The 12,169-nt window shown below is 37.1% G+C and overlaps 1 protein-coding gene across 4 annotated transcripts in view; it reads left to right on the forward strand.

Annotated features, from left to right (window-relative positions):
* The window catches only part of MEF2A (myocyte enhancer factor 2A), a 211,813-nt gene that overhangs the window by 188,681 nt on the left and 10,963 nt on the right, over positions 1–12,169 (forward strand). The window lies entirely within an intron of this gene.

Raw genomic sequence — 12,169 nt, forward strand, 5'->3', positions numbered from 1 at the left:
CAGGTTCATCTTGTAAATTTCCTGCCCCAGTCCTAGAATTGGGCATTTCTCCAAGGGAACTCTGGTTCCTTTTATTGGAGAGTAGTATTAGAAACCAAGATCTGTGGGTTTTCCCTCTTTTTAATTGCTTCAAAATACAGCCTGCTGCCTAAAGCAAAGCTGATAGTTTTTGTGTTTATAAAGCATATGTAAAAATAAAATATGGCAACAGTAGCACAAAGGATGATAGGGAGAAATTGGAAATGTATAGGTATAAGGTCCTTACTCTATACATGATGTGATATAATATTTGAAAGTGAACTCTGATTAACTAAAGGTGTATATTGTCAACCCTAGTGTAACTACAGAAAAAAAAAATTAAGTATAAAAAGTCAATAGAGAAGATGAGGTTATTTTTTAAAAGGTTCTAATCTAAGAAATGGGAGGGAAAAAATAAAACAACGGATGGAACAAATAAAACATAGCTACAAAAATGATAGATTTTAATCAAACCATACAACTAATCAATGTTAAATGTGGTATCTTAGTTATCTTGTGCCCCTATAACAGAAATACCTCAAGTAGATGGCTTTAACAAAGAGAAATTTATTCTATCACAGTCTTGGAGGCTAGAGGTCTGAATTCAGGGCACCAGCTCCAGGGGAAGGCTTTCTCTCTCTTGGCCCTGGGGGAGGGTCCTTGTCATCAGTCTTCCCTTGTGTCTGGAGTTTCGTAGCGCAGGGACCCCTGGTCTAAATGGCTTTTTCTTGGTACTATGAGGCCTCTCTCCTCTCTGCTCAATTATCTCTTCCATAGCTCAAGAGATGGACCCAAGACACAACCCAATCTCTGTGTAAATTGAGTTCTGCTTCATTAATATAACAGTCCCTAATCCTGCCTCATTAACATTATCGAGTTAGGATCTACCACACATAAGACAAAGCACATCAGATCACAGAATGGTGGGCAACCACACAATACTGGGAATCATGGCCTAGCCAAGTTGACAGACATTTTGGGGGGACCCAATTCAGTCCATGACAAGTGGTATGAACACATCAGTTAAAAGACAGAATGTCAGATTGGATAGAAAAGCAAGACTCAATTATATGCTACTTACAAGAAACCCACTTTAAATATAAACATATAGATCAATGGTAAAAGGATGAAGAAATATATGCCGTGCAAGCACCAACCAAAAGAGAGCTACAGTAGCCATATTAATTTCACACAAAGTAGACTTTAAAACAAGGAAACTTATAGCATTAAATATTTACATTCAGAAGGTAGAAAGGTCCAAATTAGTAATCTAAGCTTTCACATTAGAAACTCAAGAGAGCAAAATTGAACGAAAGCAAGCAGAAGAAAGGGAAAAACTAAAGAGCAGAAATTAATGAAATTTAAAACAGAAAAACAATAGAGAAAGGAAATGAAAAGCTGATTCTTTTTTTAAAGATCGATAAAATTGATAAAACCCCTTAAAGGCTGACCAAAGAAAAAGCAATGACACAGATTAGCGAAATCAGAATTAAAGAAGGTATATCAGTTCTACTCTGTCCTATACGGTCGCTATGAGTCGGAATCAACTCGACGGCACTGGGTATTACTGGGTATATCCCCCAAAAGACATAAAAATAATAATAATAATAATACTACAAATACCTCTGTTCCAATGAATTTGGTAGTTTAGATGAAACGGACAAATTCGTTGACAGATAAAAACTACCAAAGAACTACCAAACTCACTGAAGAATAAATAGTTAACCTGAATTGTCAGATAGTCAAACTACAATCGAATTCCTAGTTTAAAAACCTTCCAAAAAAAAAAAAGAACTCCAGACCCAGATAGTTTCACTGCAAATTCTACCAGATATTTAAGGAAGAAATTACACTAATTCTTACACGGAAAAATAGAAAAGAAGGGAATATTTGCCAACTCATTTTACTAAGCCAGCATTACCCTAATACAAAAGATATTATAAAAAAAGAAAACCACAAACCAGTATCCCTTATGAACTATAAACATAAAAATGCTCAACAAAATATTAGTAAATAAATTCAGCAATATGTAAAAAGGATAATACATGAAGACCATCCCAGGAACGTACAACTGATTCAACAGTTAAAGATTCATCGGTATGATTTACCTTGCTGACAGAATGCAGCATTTATTCGTGATAAAACTCTCTTGAAACTAGAAGAGAAATTACTTAATATAAGGACATCTACAAAAATTCTATAGCGAACATCATACTTACCAAGAGGAAAGCATTCAGTTTTATACAAACATCAGGAACTAGGCACTGTTTTTTCTCACACTCATACTCAACAGCATATTGGAAGTCTTAGCTAGTACAGTAGGGCAAGAAAAATAAATAAAGTGCATACATATTAGGAAGCGATTAAGTGCTTTGATTCACAGAAGAAATAATTTTCTACATGGAAAAGCATAAAGAATCTACAAAAAACTCTCAGAACCAGTAAATGAGTTCAGCAAGGTTGCAGGATACAAGATCAATATACAGTAGTTAATTGTATTCTTATATGCCAGCAATGAAAAGTTGGAATTGAAATTTTTTTTAATTACCAATTATAATAGGACCCCCCCCTAAAAAAAGTACCTAAGTACAACTTTGACAAAATACATGCATGATCTGTAGGCTGAAAAGTACAAAACACTGATGAAGGAAACCAGAGAAGACCTGGAAATAAATAGATGACATTAATGGATTTGAAGACTCTTTTGGGTTTTGGTATTGTAGAAATACTACTGCTTCCCAATTTGATCTATAGATTAAACACAATCAGTGAAAATCACAGCTTGCTTTTTTTTTTTTTTTAGATATTAACAAGCCAATTCTAAAATATATATGGAAAGGCAAAGGAACTACAATAGCCAAAACAATTTTGAAAAAGAATGAAGTAGGAGCATTCACATTATCTGATATCAAGATGTACTATAAAGCTACAGTAGTCAAGAATTCATGGTATTGACCAAAGAATGAACACATAGATCAATGGACAGAACAGAGAGCCCAGGAAATAGACCTGCAGAAATACATTCAGCTGGTTTTTGACACAAGTAGGAAGGCAATTCAATGGAGAAAGGATAATTGTTACTACTCACAGTGTTAGAACAGTTCAACATCTATATGCAAAAAAAGAACCTTGTTACATACCTCACGTTGTACGGAAATTAACTCAAAATAGAAGTAAATGTAAAACATTAAAATGAAACTTCAAGAAAAAAAATGGGAGAAAATAATATAACAAAAGCATGATCCATAAATTTAAGAAGTTGATATATTGGAGTTCATCAAAATTTAAAAATTTTGCTCTGTGAAATACACTCATCAGGTAATAAAAAGACGACCTATAGACTAGGAGAAAATATTTCCAAATCACATATCCAATAAAGGACTTGAATCCAGAATATATCAAGAACTCTCAAAATTCCAACAGAAAGAAAACATACAACCCAATTTTGAAAATGGGCAAAAGATCTAAACAGTTACTTTACTAAAATATATGGATGGCAGAAGAGCATATGAAAATATGCTCAACATCAGTAAGCTTTAGAGAAATGAAAATTAAAACTATAATGAGACACCATTACATACTTATTAGAATGGCTAAAATTAAAGAAACTGAAAATGCTAACAGTGTTGGTGGCAATGTAGAACAACAACGCTCATGCATTCTTGGTGGGAATGCAGAATGGTACAGTCACTTTGGAAAACAGCTCAGCAATTTCTTGTAAAGTTAAATATATACTCACCATACAACTGAGTTACCCCCTTTCCAGGAAACTGAAATGAAGCCCTGGTGGCACCGTGCTTAAGAACTTGGCTGCTAACCAAAAGGTCAGCAGTTGAAATCCACCAGCCACTCCTCGGAAGTCATATGGGGTAGTTTAAAACCTGTATATTTCATGATCGCCCAAAACTGGAAACAAGCCAGCTGTCCTTCAGCAGATTAATGGATGAACAAACTACGATACATCCATGCAAAAGAATACTACTCAGTAATAAAAAGGGACAGACTGTTGGTTCCCAGAACACGAATGAATCTGAAGTGAATTTAGCTAAGTGAAAAAAACCAGATCCAGAAGGCCGCTCACTGTATATTCCATTTATATGACATTCTGGAAAACACAAAACGGATCAGTGGTTGTCAGAGGTTGGAAGTGGGGAGGGGAATTGACTATAAAGGGAACTTTTCAAGGTATAGAACTATTCCACGTGGTACTGTGCCGTTAGATACACAACTGTATACATTTGTCAAGCAAGTGAGTGGATTGCATCCATAGTTATACAATGGGATATTATTCAGCAATAAAAGAAGAAACTATTGACTCACACAGCAACGTGTGTGAATTTTAAATACAGTATGCATTTAAGAGGTCAGATATTTTATTCTGGAAAATGCAAAACAGATCAGTAACCACTGGTCAGTAACCAGCAGTTGGGTGTGAGGAAAGGAATTTGGTGACCACAAAGGGGTAGCATGAGGGAGTTTTTCAGGCAGTGGCACTATTCTATATGATACTGTGCTATTGGATTCATGATTCTGTTGTTAAAACTAGTAGAACTGTGTACTACAAAGAGTGGTTTTTTACTGTGTACAGTTTTTAAAGAAATCAACCAGGATTTCAGGGGAACCCAAGATGGAATGTAGACAGTGACACATAAATATATTACAAATGAGTGACATCATACTGAAGGGGATGAGGAAGAAAGGAGCTATCCTAAATAACTTTGGGAACTGTTTTGACTGGATACTATAAAGACCAAAAAAAGAAAAACTATATCCAGACCCTGTACTCTTTTCTAAATGGCAGATACATTTCTCACATGATATGGGTTAGCAACTCTAAAACTACTTTGTGCACATATACCCCACACATGCACACACCAAATAAATGAATACCTTAGAAACTCTATGGGGCAGTTCTGCTCTGTCCTACAGGGTCGCTATGAGTCGGAATCAACTGAACGGCACTGGGTATTATAGATAAAAAGCCAGGTTTCTCATCATTGAAGAAAGAAGTTACAAATAAGCAAGGGGAGGGCAGCGAGTCTAGAATTGACCTCTGTGTGTCTGAGTTGTAGTTGGATGTATCAGTATGAACTTATGCTGTTGTTGTTTTAATATAAACAGATAGATATATACATGCATATACATGAATTGGTATGTTGTGTGCCTTTGGAAACCCTGGTGGCATAATGTTTAAGTGCTACGCCTCTTAACTAAGAGGTCAGCAGTTTGAATCCGCCAGGTGCTCCTTGGAAACTCTAGGGGGCAGTTCTACTGTGTCCTATAGGGTAGCTATGAGTCGGAATCGACTCGACGGCAGTGGGTAGGGTTTTGTGTGCCATTGAAATGATTCTGACTCATAGCAACCCTATAGGACAGAGTAGAATGCTCCATAGGGTTTCCTAGGCCATAAACTTTACAGGAACAGATCTTTAGGTCTTTTCTCCCACAGAGTAGCTAGGGGGGTTGAACTGTCCACCTTTTGGTTAGCTGCCAAGTGCTTAACCATGTGCCACCAGAGATCCGTGAATTAGTGTGCACACGTATTTCCTTATTCTGTCTTGCTGAGAGGGCCTTGAAGCAGTGACACCCAGTAACAGTGAGCATACCTAGCACTCAGATCTTGGTTTCTAAATACCTTTCTTCAATAAAAAGAACGAGGGCTCTTTGGAGAAGTGGTTGATTTTATTGACATTCTAGTGCAGGAAAAATACAAGATGCGCCAGAGGATAAGGAAGTGTAAAAGGTTATAGGAGCCAGCCTTTCTCACGAGCTCCCAGTGGCCAGAACAGAGACAATATGATTAATAAAGTAAAGGGTATCTATGAGTCCATTACTGACATAAATAGATGATTGAACATATAAATAAAAGAAGAAACAACTCCTTCTTAGAGAAGAATTCCAGTTAATAAACGTAGAAGGAATGAAATAGCAAATCACCATTACCAAACCAAAACCAAACCCAATGCCGTCGAGTCACTTCTGACTCATAGCGACCCTTTAGTACAGAGTAGAACTGCCCCATAGAGTTTCCAAGGAACGCCTGGTGGGTTTGAACTGCTCACCTTTTGGTTAGCAAGTGTAGCATTTAACCACTATTCCAAAAAGCCAAACCAAACCCATTGCCATCAAGTCGATTCCGACTCATAATGACCCTATAAGACAAGGTAGAATTGCCCCATAGAGTTTCTGAGGAGCACCTGGTGGATTTGAACTGCCGACCTTTAGGTTAGCAGCCATAACACTTAACCACTACGCCACCAGGGTTTCCTTAACCACTATTAGAACACCATAAAAACCAAACCCGTGGCCATCTTGCCAATTCTCATAGCAACCCTATAGGACAGAATAGAACTGCCCCATAGGGTTTCCAAGGAGCAGCTGGTGGATTTGAACTACTGACCTTTTGGTTAACAGCCAAGCTCTTAACCACTGCGCCACCAGGGCTCCATAGTAAGTGATAATTGTTATAGGCAAAATCAACAGATGAATGCTAAATTTAATGGGCAAAAGTGAAGGATAAACAGGATATTTGAATAGCCAAAATGTCTCCCTTAAAATGTTTGTTGATTACAAAGGGAAAAATGACTTTATAGTGAATAATTCTAAAAGACCAAGGTTAAAATCACTGGTAATGGGACGTTAAGATGTCATGTGCCTTCTGGTATAATGTACTAAGAAGGTCACATTACCTTTGTGATACTCTTCCAAAGATCCATATACCCTCTGTCTAACCATGAGAAAACACCAGACAATACCACATTGGTGGACATTCTATAACTTACCTCATCAGTGCTGTTCAAAAGTGTCAGGGTCGTAAAAGGCAAGGAAAGACTGAAGAACTTTCACAGACCACAGGAGACTTAAAGATACATGACAGCTAAAAGCATTGTGGGATCCTTGGGTTAGATCTTGGAATAGAAAAAGAACATTGATGGAAAGACTGATGCAATCAGCCTAATAGAAAAAATAAATAAGATCTTCAGTTTTAATTAGTGGTATTGTACCAATGTTATTTTCTTAGTTTTGACAGTTGTACCATGGTTATTTGAGACTTTAACATTGGGGAAAGCTGGGTGAGGGGTGTGAGAGAGCTCTCTTTTTGCAACTGCTCTCTAAATCTAAAGTTATAATAAAAAGTTAAAAATACGTACATATATACGTAACAAAGAAAGAATGCCCAAAAGAAAGAGCCAAGAAGAAATGTATTTAGGTTGGGTATTTGGCTCACCTTTTAAAAACTGGATGTGGGGATACCTGCTATTATCTTTTGGAAATACAAACTACAAAAAGTTTTATATAAGGCACAGATAGACATTTGTAAGAATTTTTAGTAAACTGTAAAATTAGCAACTTGTTGATATAATTATCTTTTTTAAAGAGACCATTAAGTATGGAAAACTCAATTTGCCATATAAGCTATTTATACCATTATCCCTGTAGGTTAAAGTGAAAACTATATATATATATATATATATATGTAGTTTTTTTAGCCCATAACATTTTATAGTATTTGGACATGTATCTTGTAGTTGGAGATAGGTAAAGATATCTATAACAAAACAGTTGAAATTTTACTCACATTTGAAATAGTAACTGTAGACCAGTGTTAAGTAATTGGCATCCCTCTGATTTTACACCGTTAGTTTACACACAGATCTCCTCCCAGATTGGGGCTGTATGTATCCGTGATGCCTATTTATAAGACCCTTTTCACATACTGACGAACAAGGTTGTTTTATGCAAGTAAAATAAGAACAAACTAACAGATTATTTCTAGGATGTACATATTTTCTGAATGTTCAGAAGAAAAGGAACAAATGTGTTTAATTCATCCCTTTTCTGTATTTTATTCATTTCTTCTTTAGTCTCATTTTCTTCATATATGTGGTTTTTCTCCATTGAAGTTATTCATCTGAAAACCGTATTTGCAAATGATAAGCATAGATAAACTGTACGATTTAAAAGTGTTTTATTTACATGTGTTTGAGTTCCTGTTATTTCATAACACTGTTAGCTACTCTGGGAAATAAGAAAACGTAAAATGGTTTCTCCCCACTAAGGAACACAGACTGTAGGAGAGGGGTAAGTGACCTGTCTGACCAGGTGGGATAGGGGTAGAGGATTAAGATGGAAGTATAGAGGTATTTTTCTCAAGGTTCCAAACATAAACTGGTATTATGATTAGGGACCCCTTTTAAATAAGGTGTCATCAGCCTGGCTGTATGTCAGAGAGGCCAGCATGCAGGGGAGGGCGTGGTTTAAAATCCTGTACCTGGAGAATTTAAAACAATCTTTCTGGTCTTTTGCAATCTATTACAAGTATAGGAACAGTAAATAATTTATGTTTCTGTTTGTTATATGTGTAATCATGTCTTTAGAGCTCCAGACAATTGCTAGTGTCCAAATTACATGTCTTTCTAAAAAATTTTTGCTTTGTGAGTATCAACAGTCACAGTAACTCTCTTATCCCTCTTTTGTGCTGAGTGCAGTCGGAGGAAGAGGAATTGGAGTTGGTGAGTGTGGGTTTCTGCTTGAAGAGAGCTGATAGATTTAGAAAGTACTAATTCTTCACTAAAATGCTTTTATCTAATCAGTGTTCCCTTTGTACAGAAATTTTTTTTGTTTAATTAAACACTTCTGAATGAATAACTAAAGCAATGTACTGGTGCTTTTCTGTTTATGATGTGTATATTGACCCATTTTATTGGTTGGAGGGAACGTTGGAACAGAGCCTTTAAAAACAGGAGCTGTCCATAAGCACAGGACACTTGTTAAAGCTTTTGTGAAGAAAAGCTACAATATACCTTATATAGTCCCCAAGTTATTAAAATATTTTTAGAAAATGACTTCACCCTCAAAGTTCCTCAGATTGTAGCACATGGTCTTGTGTTATTTTCTTTCTTTCAAACAGCTTACATCATTTTGGTGAGGTCACCTTTTTCAGAGTTGGAATTGTTTCAGCCTGCCTCAGAAGATCTGACCCACAAGGGGATTCCCTGTTCACTAAGAGGAATGTCTGTAATTGAAAATATGCAAACTGAACTTTTTTCTCTCAGAATATATTCTGTTCTTAAAAGCAACTATTACCTTCCCCCATCCCCACCCCTACTTCACCCCCCCAGAAAAAAGATTTATATTGGCTTTGCCTTTAGAAAATAAATATGACTAAAAGTAACTTGGAGTTGATCTGTTTCTTCTTTGGAAACTAAAACCCAAACCTCACGGAAGTATTCGTAGGAATTCAGAATTAGCTGCTACTTCGATGCCTTCAATTTTAAGGGAATTAAGACTTGAAATTGTTCTGTCTTTAGCTTAGAGGAGGTTCAGATTGCATGAAAACACGGGGGAACGGCATCTGCTGGTTTTACTTACATTGTATTATACATGTTTATGCATGCTGGTGTGCTTTGCAGTTTGTTTTCTTTTCAGATAAGGTTGTCTATGCTCTGTCTGTGAAATAAGAGATTATTCCTTACTCAGCTTCATGGTCGCTCTCAGTTTTGGCTGTGGTTTTGTATTAACGGAAATAATGGTCAGCTGTGAATGTAGTGTTGGATTATAGTATGTACAGATACGGAGTATCTTTTATAGTGAAATAATAGTACAGTAATGATTAGCAAGTAGAGGTTTGTAATTCAAGCTAAAATAACTCCTCCGAGATTCAAAACCAAACCAAACCCATTGTTGATTCCGACTCATAGTGACCCTATGGAACAGAGTAGAACTGCCCCTTATGATTTCCAAGGAGCACCTGGTGGATTTGAACTGCTGACCTTTTGGTTAGCAGCCGTAGCTCTCTTAACCCTGGTGGCCAAAAAGTCAGCAGTTTAATCCACCAGGCGCCCCTTCGAAACCCAACGGGGCAGTTCTACTCTGACCTATAGGGTCGCTGTGAGTTGAAATCGACTTGACGGCAGTGGGTTTGGTTTTGTTTTTTTTATTGATGCTTAGGTGGTGCAATGGCTGAAGTGATTGACTGCTAGCGGAAAGGTTGGCAGTTCGAAACCACCAGTGACTGCTCGGGTGAAAGATATGGCAGCCTACTTCCGTAGTAGAGATTTACAGCCTCAGAAACCCTATGGGGTCTCTGTGAGTCAGAATTGACTCAACGGCAGTGGTTTAAAAAACTTATGCTTAAATTGACATGAATGGTTCCCTGTGAATTATCTGGCAACACGTTGCCCTCTAGTGGCTCTGAAAGTCACTTACCCTTGTAGAACTCTGCCGTTGAGATTAGTAGCTTTGATGGGTAGAACCAATGTATTGGAGTCTCACTCTTACCCTGTCTTGGAGGTCATGCCAGGAGATTGCCATGGAGATGAAGCCATGGTGTGGTTGTTCTTTCACCTAGTATTTGATGTTTGAAGTACCATTGACCAAATATGAAAGGACAAACTAATTCCAATAGATCCCTATCTCAAAAAATCATTAAAATTGGTAACTCAGTGCTGAGACTCGTGTATTCCTAGTTATCATACATTGATTTTCCACATTCTTTAAAGTATCCTCCATTATAAAATCTCAAAGATAAATTTGTAAGTCTTTGAAGACTGTAAAGTCTAGAAATCATGAAAGTAAATATTTGTAACTAAGAAACATATATGACTAAGAACTATAAACAACTGTTCATATTCTTTAAAACTTCAACTAAGAGAATTCAAGCTGTAAAACTTAAATCAATTAAAAATGCAGAGCTTTATATGTCAGAACCAATATATAACCAGAAACAGAATCTGTTAGGACTTAGAAAGTTGTTCAGATTGATTTAAGCTCTAAAATATAATCATGGATGACTGATACACAGCAAGGAAGGGCAGTGCCCTGAAGCCTGTCTTAAAGACTCTTTTGGAGAAAACTTAGCTGCAGGTTCCTTGGCGTCCTTGCAATCCTAGAACAGCTTTACTACCTGACAGCTCCAGTGGATGAGCTAGGAATGAGAAAGGATAAATTTATCCTTTTTTTCTTTACCAGTTTTGTAGAAGTCTTGGAGCAGGGGGTTTCCTGGGACAGTAATTTTAAGGATACTGTCTCACCTTTTTGGAGCCCTGGTGGTACAGTGGTTAAGCGCTATGGCTGCTAACCAAAAGATCAGCAGTTCAAATCCACCAGCCAATCCTTGGAAACCCAATGGAGCAGTTCTACTCTGTCCTGTAGGGTCGCTATGGATCGGAGTGGACTTGATGGCAACGAGTTTATCTTACGTTTGTTTAGCACTTCAGTTACCAAAGCACTTGCAAATGTATGAGATCATTTCATTCTGACAGTAGTACTGTGAGGCAGGCAGGACAAGGATCACTGTCTTCCCGACTGTACAGACGAAGATGATAGGAAGAGGAGAATCTTGGACAAAAACCCAGGCAGTATATCACATACTACATTATCTGACATCATCTCACTTAAACTGAAGAGAAAATACAAACTAAAAAGACATAATTGAGATCTGGATCCTCATTCAGGTGGCCTTTTTTCTGGAGATTATCTAAATCTAGCCAAAGGCTTTCATCTAACATTCCCTTCCAAAAGTGGTGACTGATAAGAACCAAATCACATTCTAATTCTTTCCAAGAAATCTGAGTGGTACTGAATTGTACTTTTATTGATAATGGCTTATGCCCCCAGAATCATTTATCAGACCGTAACTTCTTCATTTAAAGGAAAAAATCTTGGACACTTGTATACTAACCACATGGAGTCTGTTCTGTTCCTCTGAGCCTCAGTTTTGAAAAATGTTAGCTTAAGCCAGTGACACGGTGAGAAGCTGGTTCTGTCATACCCTTACACGTAGAAGACAATGACTGCCTTAAAGCAAACTGAGAAAGTTGAGTTTTTTACTCATTCTCACTGTAGATAGGACACTATGTAGAGCCAGCCAATCAGCGAGCATTTATTATTGCTCCATTCACAACTTTGTACCCAAAAGTAATTTAAAAGATCTCTACTCAAAACCTTTCCTTTCAGAAGAGTTGGGAGTGTAGAGGGAGACGTATCTGATGCCACTGGCAAAAAATAGGTCAGGATTAGAGGGAAGGAATATAGGAACTAAGAATGCAAGATGTACTTCAATAAGCCGTGACTTTAAAAACCACGATAACACGTAAGTGTTGCAAATAAACATAGTTTTGGTTCCTGTACAAGCAGTCCCTGGGCTACA

The sequence above is a fragment of the Elephas maximus genome, chromosome 13 (genome assembly GCF_024166365.1).
Source record: "Elephas maximus indicus isolate mEleMax1 chromosome 13, mEleMax1 primary haplotype, whole genome shotgun sequence".
Classification (NCBI taxonomy): Eukaryota; Metazoa; Chordata; class Mammalia; order Proboscidea; family Elephantidae; genus Elephas; species Elephas maximus.